Raw genomic sequence first — 15730 nt, 5'->3', positions numbered from 1 at the left:
TTTCACCTTTACCCCCCCATCCTAAACAGGAATGTACCTTTTGTTACTATGAATAGTTTAGTGCGGATTAGCGGTTTGCCAATTTCCTGTTACCTTTCAGAGCTGCAATCCGAGCCCCATTTGCTCCTGGCTCCTGGACAATCGCAGACAATAGGAGACCTTTTTTTTTTTTGAAGGCTTCGCTTTGGAGCCTCGTACGAAGGGGAAATGGCCCAGGCTGTATTTTGCAGGTAATAAACTGTCGATAACGTTTGCCTGGGATTTGGAAGCTCCACAGAGGCGAGATGGACATTTTCACAACCTCCACCCGGCATTAATCATTATTCCCCCCCCATACAGTGTAGTATATATCAAATACAGTAAACATAACAGGATGATACAGTATAATCACATCAGCATTTCCACTCGTAATGAAGTGACACATTTTATAACATAGCTGCCTTTCTGCGGTCTATTGCCGCCCTCATCTTCTGCAGCCACAGCCCGAAAGGCATTCCCTCCCGGGGGGCACGGCGGCCCTCTCCCTGCGGCGGCCGATGACAGCGAGCTGCCCACGTGCGAAAGCCCCGGTGATTGCGCGGTGAGTCACGGGGCGCCCGGTGCTTCCCGCTCCGGAGGAAACGAGGCTTAAAACACCGGTCGCTCTCCATAAAAAAAAAAATAAAATAAAAAAATGACAATTATATATATATATATGCGCGTTTACGCAGCGCTTTTTAACCGTGGTATAACGGTTCCAAAGTCGTTCTCCTCGTTTCCTCGTCCTTTAAACTCGGCACTAGTTCACTTCGTCATCTTTAACTGAAGTGTAAGGATTTGCACACTTTTCAGTGCCGTACTCATGCTGTGCGGCTCGGTTTGATTGAAGGAGCCGTGTAACCCCAGGGTTAAGCGTCTAAACTTGACCGTTTCACCCCCGTTGCTGGTTGATAACAGTGACGGTCATTCTTCTGCGGTTCAGGTGGAGGACAGACACTCAATTTGCCCTGGTTATTTCACAGATTAAATCTCATACCTTTTGTTATACATATCCCTCCAAGTACTGAACTTCCATAAACTTCCTTTACTTCCTTCCTCAAAAGGAGCTCTCGTGAACTTACAAATATACACACATCCAAAACAAACATATATATTAAACCCACATGCTTATAATAACATACAGTTATGACAAGAGTATAATCACTATTGTGCTTTTTAATTTCAATTGTCCATATGTTACATGACTTTTTTTCTTTGTCTGCCGTAATTGTGGAGTAACGGGGTGAAAAGATGTGGTAATAGTGCATTTCCTTAGCTCGGTGTTGCTTGGCTGTACTTCAGTAACGCCATTGCTCCCAGTCCTTAACAAGGGCGAGCTTGATTGCGCTCACTGGCCTTGACTTTCGGTCCTTGTTGGGTCCTCTCGCTGCTCATGTGTGGCCAGACATACTGTCGGTAGTGATTGATCTCTTTGGTATGCATGATGGCCGTCTACAGCAACAACAGCAGGTTATTAGCTGTGATATATATTTATGCGTGTGAGTTGGTATTTATTTTTAAAAATCCCTGTAAGATAGTCATCTCCATATGTGTCTTAGGTTCCCAAAGGCCCTCCACGTTCCCCCAGGTGGAAAGTTCACTCGTGTAACACGCCCCCTACCAAGCCGAATGCTTTCTTCATATATTAAGGGTCACATGATGCTGTGCAGAAGAGGTACCTCTGACTGTGAAGTGGTGTGCTTCTCTCTGTGGTCAGCTATCGAGCCACAGATGCCTGGTGGGAGGTGCTGGTGTGAAGCGTATAACGTAGGCTCTGGGGTGGGGGGGGGGGTCTCAAATGGGGTGACCGCCTCTGGTTCTCTCGTTTTACGACCTTCCTGTTTGCACCTTAAAACAGGGATACCATTAGTCATAGACATTGTTAAGATCTCATAATTGTGATTCGGATGTCTGTAAGTGCTTTGGTGCACACATGCAGGCTGAACATGCGTGACGATGCGTGGCTCACAGATGATGCTGCATGATCAGCCAGGAGCCTCCATTCTTATGAGCTCATTGATCTCTCCCCCCATTCCTTTGGAGGCTGAAGCATCCCCCCCCCCACACCCACACATACCTGTGCTCATATCTTTAGACTCTCCATTCATTTCTATGAGGGAAACTCTAATCCCAACATGACGACCCTAACCCCTACCCAGCCCTAACCTTAACCATAAGTAACCAAACAAAATGTAAGTCTTTTGGAATTTTTGTTTTTTTTTACTGCACTCACCGATTTTTAAAATTTAATTAATTAATTTATTTTTAAAATTGAGGTTATCCAAATGGGGACCGGATAAATGGTCCCAACAACGTAAAAATAACGGGTTTCTATCATGCTGTGGGGATACCTGGACCACACACACACACACACACACACACACACACACAGCTTTTCCTGTGATATGTCAACCAGAAAAAAAAATCCTACTAAAACTTCCGAAGTTCCCAAAAATTAAAGGGCTTAAATCATTCCTGCGAGGCAGCAGCCCCTTCCATAGTTGGGGGTGGGTAGAAAGTTGGGGGGGCGCTAAGGAGGGGCTTGAGCAGCGGGTGGGTGGGAGGGGTCTAAAGAGTACGATCTATTTTCCTTCTTTGCCCCCCCCCTTTCCAGATTAGACCATGCATCTAGCCAGATGGTTCTCCTCTGCTGAGTTTTTTCAATTCACTTCCTCCCACACAGACAGCACGCACCCCCAGCCGCCCCCTCCCCTCCCCAACGGCCTCTCTGTTATGCGGCTGGAAATAATCTTTTATTGCCCAGTTGTTGGGAAGTGACCCCCTGCCCTTGATTAGATAGGGCAGAGTCCTATCACATGATTGTGTTTCAGCTGCCAGTTCTCTTTTTGCAGGCCCGGTGATCCTGTGTAAGGGACAACAATGGGAGGCTTTGCGGACCTTTACTGCGTCCAGCTCTTGGCTGTGGGCCGCGGGGGGGGGGGGGGGGGCATCGAGTGGGGGTCACAGAGGAGGTTGAAGAGGGAGAGGGAGGCGGTTCCCTGGCTTCAGTTAACGCCGGTGTATTTCCCAAATTCTGACCACCGTAACAGGGGTCCCGAAATCCCTGTAACCTCTGTTAACAGCACACTGTCGAGTCAGCGGTGAGTGGTCAGCATAGCTGAGTCACGACGGCTCTGTCAGCATGTCTGCCTTATATTGGTTTATAATTTGCCTGGCCTGCACCTTTTATTGGGTTGGATTTGGTCTTTCGAATTCATCATTAAGACTCTTAAGTAAATAACCCATTACTTTCTGTTCTATAAAGGTCGGTTCTAAATACTGTTGCATTTATTGTGTTTGCGTCAGTAGATTGCACATACTAGGCAATATGCTGAAATACAAAACTCGTGTTAAAAAACACTATAAAAATAAAAACGTAGACCTTATTTTTTAATACAGTAATTATTAATGCTGTTTCATATATACTTGGCTAAAAGGTGACAGATTTAAATGGTAGAACTATGGTCCTCAAATCTCTGCACAGCGATTGGAGCAAATTTGGGAAAATGTTTCGTGAATGTATATATTATTTTTGGTATTTGATATCAATAGTTACTGCATGCATTAAAAACTATTGTCTGTTTGGGTTTTCCCCCTCAGATGATACAGATCAAAAATGAAAATAAGTATGATATATTACAGCAGGCCACAGATTATATGGTAATTTATTGATGAGAGAATAGCATAGCTCTTGGCCACAAGGCAAAAAACAACTCGCTGTTGAGTAACTTCACCATTTTGCTTAGCTTCATTATGCTTTAAGCCTTTTTCATAAAGCCTCTTTCAGCTACATAAAAACCAGATTTATTTAATGTGTGTCCTTTCCAAACCATAACCACATCTAGAATATTTAATATTGTGACTTGGCAGGGAATTGCCGCGTAGCTGTTGCTGTATAAAATTTTGTTGCAGAGACCTGTGCGACTGCTAATCCAAAAATCATTACTTTTTAATAAGAATTTGATTTCTCGTCCATTTTCCCCAACGAATGAAATGAATACATGCATAGATAGAGGGCTTGTAGCAGGCTTGCTTTGAATGTAGCGGTAGGAAATTGTCATAGCTGACAAAACAAATGTGAACGCAAGTTCAATGCTGCCTTGGGTCTTGTTTTGTTTCTATGAAATCTAAACCAGGGTAAAGGAACTAATTTTCACACAGTGTATATATATCAGAAATATATATATGCAGTTGGATGCTGAAATTGGAAAAAACTATTGAAATTGTTTTTTTAACCTACTGTCATGAGTCACGTCAAAGCTAATAAATCTTAGTAAGAAGCAAGATAACAAGGCAATAGTTATATGGAGGTGTTATGAAAATATGCCGGTAGTGCTGTTTATTAAATAATTCACGTCATTGCTGATTTCATATGACAGAAGTTGTGTTCATTATTCAAATTCTGTAACCTCTGGCACTAGATGACCCATGACGACCAAAGAAGGTGATTGTTGTCAACATGAGATTGTTGCCAAAACCCTATTACTTATCTGAAAGTCCAAATTGCTTTCACTTTGAACACGTCTGTCAGTACTTCCATTTCCCAGAACTCGTTAGAACCTCGACTGCTTGTGTAAAATACATCAGACCAGTGTGTTTGTGTGTATTTCTCCGAGTGCGTCAGTGTGTCAGTAAACTTTCGATGCATTCATGAATGCACAGTTATCCCCGTTCATATTCAATTGTCAACTAACACATGACAGCCTGGTAACGTGGAGTGTATAGTGTAAGCTGCACAAATATGTTAGCTATCATTATGTTAAAAATAACATCGGAATAATCCCGCTAGTTCCTTAGCATGATGATGTAACTTGTAGGTCCCCCTAGATGTGGAAATCTTTTCAAGGTAAGGGCCTTTGCAGATACGTGGGAAAATCCAGCTTTTGAGACCTGCCCGCTCCCCAGCCAGCGGTACTCAATAGACATCTTTTCCACCTGCGGCCACAGGCTGAACCTCACTCCTGCGCCGTCCCGTAGGTCCTTTCAGAGCTGGGGCTTTCCTGTGGGGCGTCTCCCTCCTCCATCACCGTTATTAAAGAAATTCGGGATCAAAGGGAAAGGCACAGAAAAGAGACTCATCTGTTGCTGATTTTGGACCACAAACTTGTGAACTTAAATGCAAGAATAGCATGCCGATTATTATTAAGCGTTTGCATTGCGGCATCTGTGTTTTTAGGATGTACATCTACTTTAACATATACATGTATGCGTACTCTGTGTTTGTGTATATATTGCATACTTATGTATTTACACATGCATTTAAATAAATAAATATATATGATGCGCAATCCAAATCACAATACTGATAGTCCTTTAGGCAACTCTATGTTTGAGTAGGAATATACTCAAAACAAAATTTACAGGTGTTTTTTAGGGAACTTTTTCTTTGTTCTCAGTCGTCCCACCAGCTGTTAATTTCTAGTTTTTATTTTCCACTTTGAAAAATATTTTCCATTCATCATTGACCGTTATCTTCCGTAGAAAACGGCAGGGTATCCTTACTGGGTGAAACTACTTTAATACACCTTCTCCGCCTCCTACCACATTCTAGGGGTGAGAACAGCTCATAGCAAGGGTGCATTTTGCAGTTCTCATATCAATTTTATGGAAATTTACACATTTTCAACATTTAGTTTTTTATCAAAGGAGCTTATATGAATATTTGTCAAGTCAGACCTGTGCATGTTATTTGTAGCAGAAGCTGAGATGTCATCGATGCCCCAGTGATTAGCATGGAAAGGTCACTGAAGGAAAGCATATACTTAATATGTCATTTGTCATTTAATCCTTGAAGTGACACCCAGTGTCTTTGATGTCTCTTTATGTTAAGTTCCAGAATTTTTTACAATGGAAATACCATGAATAAAACGTAAAGTGACGGGGCGTCTTCAGTTTGGGCTGCTAATGTTACTCCTGTGTGTTTTTTACAACAGCCTTAGCATTCCACATGTAACCACATCCACATTTTATTGTTGCTGCTTGTGGAGGTGCACGTTACCAAGCGCTGATTTATTATTTTTTTTTTTATATGTTTTTATGTATGAAGTTGACTAAAGGAACTTGGCAGCGGAATTGTAGTCATTCAGAGGATATTCCAAGAAGCTAGTTTTAGGAGAAGTCACTTGTAATGTATTGAACAAGCATTTGAACCCTGCAGTTGGGGTGGAGTTTAGTGGAGTAGACTTCGAAGGTGCCCATTTTTTTGCTCAGACAGTAAATGTTGGAGAAAGTACATCACGCCTGATTTTGGACGCTGCCTCAGTCTGGGCTGAAAGCATTCATGAAAGACAGGCCTTAGGACCCGGTGGCATGTTGCTTAAATATAATCTGTCACACCTCCGCCTGTTTATCGTGGCTTCGTGTTTTCCTCCTTCCTGCTGTATGAATGTGACCAAACTGGCAGATCCAGATATTATTCCTTAAAGCTGTAAGGTGTCTCAGTGTAGTAGGATTTCAGCACAAATTGATGCCCAACCGATTTGGATCTTCAGTCCAAGGCATGTTGAGAAGCTGGATTAATGTTCTATTCGGCGACAGTTACATTATGACAATTAGACGCTCGCTGCTGTTTTTCAAGACCTTCTGAACACTGCACTGCACTGACATAAAACAGTATGAAATACATCAATGTGCCCTTGCCAAAGAACGAAATGGCTTCGAAATGAGTTACATTCACGGAATAACTTGCACTTAATGCAGCCCATAAACATATATATTTAAAAGAAATGGGGCCCACTGTACTAACCATAGTAGAGCTGTTCTTTTTAAAGTAACAGTAATTTTCAAACCACACTGGTATGGATAGGTTCAGCTCTTCTGTATAAGATGACCCTGATGCGGTGTTAGATGACTTCTCAGTGGGATTGGAGGTCACTGTCTTAAAACCTCCGCGATAAAATCCCCGCCCACTTTTTAAGTATAAATGCACTTTGGCCCCAGTTATTCTCCGAAAACCCAAAATAATATCCAAAGCTTTTTGAATGTTTGTCTTTATCAGTGAAGCTGATTTAAAATCCTGGAATGAAGGAATTATATTTAAAACCGCACATGTATGGAAATAAATGTTTGAATGTAATTAAAGTTTGGTTTTAATTTACTTTGGCACTAATTACAGCTGAGCAAGCAACATCTCACATTTCAGAAGATGTTTCTTACCAAAGACCTGTATGTAACCACCTTCATAACAATGCTTATTTATTTTTAGATCCTAAACATACAGCCTCGCAGTTGTAAAGATTGACCTTTCAGTATTAAGTATCTCTTAGATGTCATGGAATTAATTACAAGCTAATGGGAAGTAGAAAAAAATCAGTGTAATAATTCCGTTTACGCGTTTATATGTTGTTCATAGAAAAAAAATATGCTAGGAAAGTATTATGCAATGAGTTAAGAGGCTTTACTTTATTATTCTTTATTCTCCAATTCTGGGGAAAACTTGCTAATTCAAATGAAATATGAGTGATCGCCTTTCATCTAGGTCTCTAACTGATGCTTAAAGTAAAAAAAGCTGAATTTCTTATGCGCTATTAGGTTTCCTTGTTTTTAATTGATTTTGAGTATGTTGGAAATGGCATGAAAACAAATGTACATGTGCCAAACGAACCTGTAGACCTGGCAATGAGCTTCCAAGAAGGCCTCAACATGCAAAAGCCAAATTTTAAATATGAAAAGGTGGCATGTCTGTCTGTCTGTTCTGATTTGAAATACGATATGTGTCGAGATGTCATTTGTTTGAAAAAAATTCTCGTTAGTTGCTTTTAGTGTGGTTTCATTTGTGTTCTCTTAACGTGCAGTTGGAAAAGTTCTCGCTCACACACTCTCCAAAGCTCCATTATATTTTTCATTTCCCGCACAGCTACTGTTGGGATTTGACTTGGACTTTGCGAGTCGTCGTGTTATGACAGAGGTGTAAGGTGTAACCAGAACCTGCTTCTGGGCCACCTCCAGTCGTGGATCCTCTTCAGAGCGGCTTCCCCAACACAGCACGCCTCAGTTTGTGGACGAGACGACTTCCTGTCCTGGGGAGGGTGCCATCAATCAACGCTGAGGTTCAGAGATGTGAACAGGAACAGGCTAGGGAAGGTGCATAAACGCATATGGCAATGTCACAACCCAAAAGCCCTGGACCCTTCTAGAAAGGTCAATGGGGGGGGGGGGGAAGCAAACCTTCGCGGCCGACGTGGCTCATGCGGCAAAATTCGACGCCGTAATAGTTTTTCCACTTTGCCAGCAGGAGGTGAGATATGCAAATGTGAACTTGATGGAGGGGAATGTAGCAGTGGGCCGCTCTGGGGATCCTTCGTGGAAATTCTGACTGTACAAAGGTGCTGAAGGAGGAAAACAGTGGGCAGAAGACATGACAGAAAGTCTGTCTGACAGACGGTCAGGCCAGAGCCTCCCGACACACCTCATTCTTGCTGTTGCTATTTGTGAAGACTTTTTGATTCCACCCATGCCATGAAGCAAAACAACTGTATTCAGCACTGTTCATCTACAGCGGAGGCCGGCGTGCTTTCCCAAAGGCGTTTCCGGCACCAGATGATTCAAAACGGGACGGTTTTAAAAGGTATAATTTGACAAATATATACGTAAAAGGAAGTGTCACTGCCTTAGAACAGCTAACGAGATCTGATTTAGACTTCTTGGTGTTTATGATTCTCTTGGGTTACTAGTGGTACGTAAATATTCATCCATAGGAATGTGTGTGTATATCGAAATGTTGGTAGATTAATGCCTTATTGGTGATTGGAAATAAATGTTAGTTAGCGAAAGGTCTGGCTTTGAGTGCTTGTTGTTTGATGTAGGGGCTGAGTGGTTAGGGGATACAGTTTTTGTTTGTAAAGTCTGTTTCTGTTTTCCGTCTTATAAACATCGTTTGGCAGATTCTCCCCCCACTGCTGTCCTCTGCTGATTTGGCTCCCCCTCCTTCCATACATACCAAACAATGACCGAACAATAACAAACCATGACACAACGCATTACTTACATCACTGTGTTTGATTCTCGTAAATATATGTTCGGGGTATTCCTGAGCAGGCTGCCTGATGCGTAGGTAGAACCGCGGCGACTTTCATGTGGGGTAAACGCAGCAGCGTGGGTTCGGAGTCGCATCGCACGTTTCCCCATGTGCCGGCCAGGAGACCTGGCTTTCGTTCCGGCCTTCTGGGGGAAGCTGCCCGCGGCTGAACGACCTGGTGAGACCTGCACCATCATCTGGGGATGGATTAAACGCAAACGCCGTGGAGGAGACAAGAATAAATGGAAGAAAGGAAAGAGGGAAGAAGTGAAAACACCTGTTGGGAAATGCCTTCTCTTTATAGCGTTACTGCCGCGCAGACTAGTAACAAGTCAATTTTTTTTTTTGCCTCAATCAAACGCACCATTTCCCTTGACCGGAATATTACAGAAATGTAATGCAGTGGGAGGGGGGCTTCTATCCCCAAGCCCTCAGATATATTTGGCTTGTCCACAGATCTGACAACAAAGGGCCCTGTAATTCTCCGCTTACGAACTGGACCGGAACGAGCCGTAGCGCATAACGCTGGGCCATCGCTGGCAGGTCCAGTGCTCACAGAATTGTGCCACGCAACTCCACGCACAGGGAAGAATCCCCCCCACCACGGGCACACTTTATGGTATATATATTTAGACTGGGGGGGTACACATATGGGAGCCCTATGAAGGTGTCTGGGGGTTGATAGGGCCCTTCCGTGCCGTGCAGCCTGTGTCACGTTCGCTGCCTTCTGTGTCACGTGACAAACGGCCACCACCGCCAGCCGTCTGCCATACGGGGGCCGCCAGTGCCGAAGCGTTCGGGGGAATGTGCCGAAACTCCAGGCGTGTGGATGCCATAACTGCAGTCAAGGGGACTTTTACGTTTATTTATCTAGCAGATGCTTTTGTCCAAAGTGACGTACACATGAGGCAGAGAGTGCATTACCAGCATAAGTGAGAAACCAGTAACAAGTGTAAGATAGTTAACTGGCCTTATAATGTGTGTAACAGGGCTGGAATAAGACAAAGATATACCTCAGGTGTCACAGAATACAAAAGCAGGATACTTGCGGTTTCAATGATACAAATGTCCTAAGATACAAATGATCATTAATAAAGTTTATATCTATCTATCTATCTATCTATCTATCTATCTATATATCTATCTGTCTGTCTGTCTGTGTCTGTCTGTCTGTCTGTCTGTCTGTCTGTCTGTCTGTCTGTCTGTCTGTCTGTCTGTCCGTCTGACTGTCTGTCTATCTATCTATCTATCTATCTATCTGTCTATCTATCTATCTATCTATCTGTCTGTCTGTCTGTTTGCATCTATCTATCTGTCTATCTATCTATCTGTCTGTCTGTCTGTCTGTCTGTCCGTCTGCCTGTCTGTCTATCTATCTATCTATCTATCTGTCTGTCTGTCTGTCTGTCTACCTGTCTATCTGTCTGTCCGTCTGTCCGTCTGCCTGTCTATCTATCTATCTACCTATCTATCTATCTGTCTGTCTGTCTGTTTGCGTCTATCTATCTGTCTGTCTGTCTGTCTGTCTGTCCGTCTGCCTGTCTGTCTATCTATCTATCTATCTATCTATCTATCTGTCTGTCTGCCTGTCTCTGCCTGTCTATATGCATGTTCTCTCAGTTATCATAGAGTGAACTAGTATGGGCCCATTTCATTTTATGCTTTTTGGTGCTAAACTTAAATTTGTAGTTCAAAAGGGCGATGTTTGGCATTATGGCTTATTTATTCACTGTGTACATAAGGACTAATACTTGGACATTTAGGCATTTATATCGGTAATGATGTCCATAAGAGTGCTTTTCTTGTGGTGGAAAAATACAGAATATCAATAACATATGGTGGTAGATTTTATTATCCACCCCCCACCCCCGAGTGAACACACTTCAGGTTGAACTATTACATGTCTACCTTTGGCCAGAATATGCAAGTTCCCCACCATAGAAGGAAATATATCGTGGGCTGCATACTTTTAGGAACCGGCGCTGATTCTGTTTGGAATGGGCCACACAGGCCATGATGTAACCACGCGGAGTTAAAAATACTTAAAAACTGTCAAACACTTTTAATCGTTCTGTTTTCTATTTGCGGTACATTCCTGCATTTTATTAGCTCGCGGCAATTAATACGTGTTTAGATCAGTGACAAATATAAACTTGTGGGTGATCTGAGGCATGATAATTCCGCCGTGAACGTTTTTAAGATATGCTTTGCGTGATTTTATGTGGCTACGCTTGCATGTTACCCCTTTATTCCCCAAAAAGAATTAAAAAAATCAAAGCAAAAAGAATGATAAAAAAACAGAGACCGTCACCTTCCATCAGACATTGTTTTCTCGCTGTCCCACTGTGACGACGACTCTATGGCGGGTCCCTGTTAATTATTCTCCCCGCTCTGCGCACTCAGTATAAACCCTTATATCTCCCCGGTTTATTCCCCGAGAGGAAGTGTTTTGCTGGTACCAGTCCGCGGGGGGACATTGGAGGCTCGGCCGAGGAATGGGGGGTGGGGTTGAACAGTTTAGAACACTGTAGGTGCTGTTGTGTACACTCTCCCCATTTGCATTTCAATGAAAACCTGCCCGTTGACTTGGTGCCCAGCAGCCACTGAACCCCCCCCCCCCCGCCATTGGAATACGTCTTTGTTTTGTTGTTATTTTTTTTTTTCCAAAGCTCCGGTCGAGTCCACTTTTCCTTGGAGGCGGGGGCGGGGAGTTCTTTCAGTTTTATTTTTTTTTTGGGAGGGGGGGGGGGGCATGGGGGGGTTGGAGGGGCCGCTGTGCGGACACATTGAGTTTGTTAAGTCAGGCAGAACACCCGACAGGAAGGAAGGAGGGACAGAGCCCTCTTTAGTTCCATTGTCTGTGCGCTGGGGCTTTAGCAGGCAAAATGACCGTTTAGTCCTTAGGGTGCTCCACTACCTCTCCGCTTCTCAGACTGCAAAAGGGAGAGGACTGCGGGCAACAAGAAAATGCCCACTGATGCATTACGGTATCTTCCGGCCCATAGACAGTTCGGTGTTCTGCCACATTCCCTGTCTTTTTCATAGTTCTCATATTAAGTTTGTTTCTCTGGTTTCGGATGCTATTTTCCTTCTTGTTAACCGCTTATCTGCAAGATCGGCTGCCGTCTCAGACTCCACTGTCACGATGGTTCATTTCGGGTCTAACAGGCACTTCTGTGTGGGTCGTCGGCAGTGTCTGTTCAATGCATCCCCCCCAACCCCCCCCCCCCCCCCCCCCCCCCCGTTACCTTGATGCCAGATGTGTCCATTTCCGTTGATCTGTTTGGTGCTGAAAGCCCCTGAAAGGTTGCCGTCCCTTAGCAACGCATGCCGGTAGTGGTGAGGAGGCCTGCTTGTCCTCACTGCGAAACAGCTGATCTGTTTATAATCTTCCTGCGTGATAGTGGCTGCGCAGTGCGCAGTTTAGCGGGAGCGGTGATGAAGCTTAAACGTTAAAAGTTATAGCTAGTTAAGACAATACAGATGGTCCCTCTGGAAGACACAGGATAATCGTAATGGTGCTAGATGATGTTTGCTGAGAGCTGTTCAAAGAGCTGCGATAGATCGATGCTACTTTCTTCTGAAATGTGAATCAAGGACATTGCCCTGACCCAAAGGGATACAACCTGATCTCCTTCTCCGCTCGAAAACGGCATCGCCGGCACCATGAAAGAGCGGCCCTTTGTAACTTATTTGTTCAGGTGCTCAGCTGGGAGCAGCACCACAAATAAAACAAAACATAAAATGTCACATCCTGCCCTGGTCTTCGGTAACAGCGATTTATATATTGGCCAGGCTCGTCCTTACTCAGAACCGCGGAGACAAGAGGGTCTCTACATCTGCAAGCTAGTTCATTTAAATGTTTTTTTTCCCCCTTTTTAATGTTCTGTTAGCCATTTCCTGGCTGATTGAAGATGAGCCAGATACTGTTATCCCCTTGCAAATCAAAGTCCGTGAGTCTGGCTACTTCCCTCAGGTACAACTTCCAGACGGCAGCTGAGGGAAGCTCTGCTTTTATTAATTGCCAACCAATGAAAGAAATCATTGCACTAACCTCCATTCCCACCCACTCCATATCACTTCAAATAGCCTTTGCCAAACCCAGCACTTCAAATATAGGGCATGGGGTAAATGATATATGCAAATGTTATCCACAGATCTATAGACCAATCGGAGAAAAGAATAGTAGCAAGGATTGTGTCATATTAACTTTGACAAGTTATTCTAAATTGCTGTAAAACCACAGAGAAAGTAAACTAGTGAATTATTGGCATTATGCTTTAAAAATTACTGCATGAATATAGGAGGTAATGTTTATAAACAGAGAATAATCGAGAAAGGATGTTACAAATATCATACATTGGACGACTAAATAAGTAACTGGAGCAACAGTTGAATAAAGTTTTGCAATCTCTAAAAATTGAAAGTGTTTCCTCAATTTGGCCACTAGTGTACCTCTCACTTTGATTATGTACAGTTTTTGTGTTGCCGCAGTTTCAGGTGGCCTTTACACTCCTTCCAGCGTTAAAATCGTGACTTGTGGGCTCTTTTTTTCACACTGGTGTCGCCCCGGTGCCCTGAATGCACACTGTGTCCTTGTCCGCTGCTCTCATTGATTAGCCCGGTGCACTGATCTCCGCTCGGATTGGTCGGAATGAACAAGAAACCCTTTTAACACACATGCTTCCACTTTCGGCGTCGTCTTTTGGTCCTTAATTTGTACAATTTTGCATTCATTAGGCAGCACTCACCCTGCAGGCTACAGGTAATGTGTGCAGCATTTCCACCAAACTGTAGGCCTGGGGCCTCGTTGCTAGGAAGAAGAGAAGCTTCAATTGCAGCCGTTTCCTTGCCAGTGTATTGCAGGTCTTATTACAGCATTTAGGTCACGGCAATTGGTGTCATTATGTGCAGCAACTTCCTCTGTAAGTAATGAATTAACTCAAGATATTTCGCTCGGAGTCTGCTGTTGCTAAGGGAGATGGGTATGTGGGGAGCAATTACGAGATGTATTATACTTTGTTTTTCGGGGAATCCTGGGAGGCTCAGTGGTTTACATAGATATTCCGGCTGCCAAAAAGTATGAGACGAATTTTTTAAACGTATCATGCACGGGTGTCTGTTTGTTCGGCTTTAATCATTGTCTTTGCAGGTCAGCGCTTTAATTCAGCTGCAGAAAGCAGTGCAGTCTAGTGGCAAGACGCCAACACTCAGTTTTAAGATTAACAGCCATAAGCAGTGCATAGTTCACTGGCTTATGACAAGATCGTCTTGGGATTAAAGCCACATTTGCATTTTATTTTCCATTGTGGGCATCAGTTACTCAAGGCTATATTTTGCCTTATCAACAAACATAAGGACGTGTCTGGGCTAAGATGGGTTGAGACTGCATTGCTGGCCTATTGATAGGTAGAAGATTTGCATGAGAGGGCATTTATGAAATCGTTGGAACAGTAATTATTTTTGTTGTACAAAAGGATTACCGTAACTGATGAGTTTCCCCTCCTCTGCAACACATGAGCCCCTTTCCGGAGCTAAAAGGCCAGCGGCTGAGATGTTATGCATTCCTGTCACTCTGTGTGTTGTTTGTGTTCCTTAAACCGTTGCAGACTCTGCATGTTGTTTACATTGATAATCATGTGATTTGGGCATTTTTTATAACGTGATGGCTGCATATTCTGAAAATCTGCAGGTCCTCTGATGAAGGTTCTTCGTTTGAGACGAGTGTGTTTTCGTCTCTGCGCGTCCCGAGCAGAGTATTGAGGACTCTGAGCCGAGTGGAGAAACGGAGGATGATCAAATCGCCGGGCTGCTGGGATTCCAGCCTGCAAGCGTTCGAGGGAGCGACGTGCGCGTGTTTACCTTTAGCCGGGTCTGCGAGACCCCAGGTCACATACCCCGGGCGACGCGTTACGTAAAACGGGAGCTTGGTGAATGCCGCGCCGACGTCAGTCGCGTCCCAAACAGACAGCGCAGGAACGTGCTTGACAGAGGAGCGTGCGTGTTTTCTCAATGGGAGCCTGGCCTCACTTCAGGATCCCTGCCAAAAAAAAAAAAAAACCTTTACCAAACAAAGAGGGCAGTAGGAAATCATACTGGTCCAGGCTTGTTTGGTTGTCTGTGGGCTTCATTCCAAGCCGCTGTAGGCAGCTATAAGTCTTTTATAAGGACACCCCCATACAGGAGGACCCCCCCGGGAAGTGGGCCTTCTTTTTCTGTTTGAGTGGGACCCAGGCCAACAGCCCAGTTCAAAGTGCACTTTCCAGTAATTTGATTTAACCACTTGGTGCGTTTGATAGTCCAGGAGAGAAACACACGACCTGAAATAATATTTCCTCCCTGCGACCATTTCTGAGACTCTCGCTTTGGATAACCCCCCCCCCGCCCGGCCCTCCCCTGCTCCCGCCCCCCTCACGAATGCACACATTTCATTTTTTGGCAGCCAGACCCCCTCTCTGCTTTTCTTCTCCGCTCTGCAGATCATATCTCATGTCACTGGGAGTTCCAAACTTGGAATAAATCCGCCACGATTGTTCCCCGCCGCGGACGCCAGCGTCTCTCCCGTCGCCCCTTCTTCATCCCCCCGCCGCCGGAATTAAGGGCTTACCTTCTAATTGATCCTGCTGGCATCTTTAAAGGCGAAGGAAAAAGCGGAAAATAAAGTTGTGAATTTTTACGGGTCAATATAATGAATAT

The sequence above is a fragment of the Paramormyrops kingsleyae genome, chromosome 12 (assembly GCF_048594095.1).
Source record: "Paramormyrops kingsleyae isolate MSU_618 chromosome 12, PKINGS_0.4, whole genome shotgun sequence".
NCBI lineage: Eukaryota > Metazoa > Chordata > Actinopteri > Osteoglossiformes > Mormyridae > Paramormyrops > Paramormyrops kingsleyae.
The sequence above is the reverse complement of the archived record's forward strand: the minus strand, read 5'-3'. Positions refer to the sequence as shown.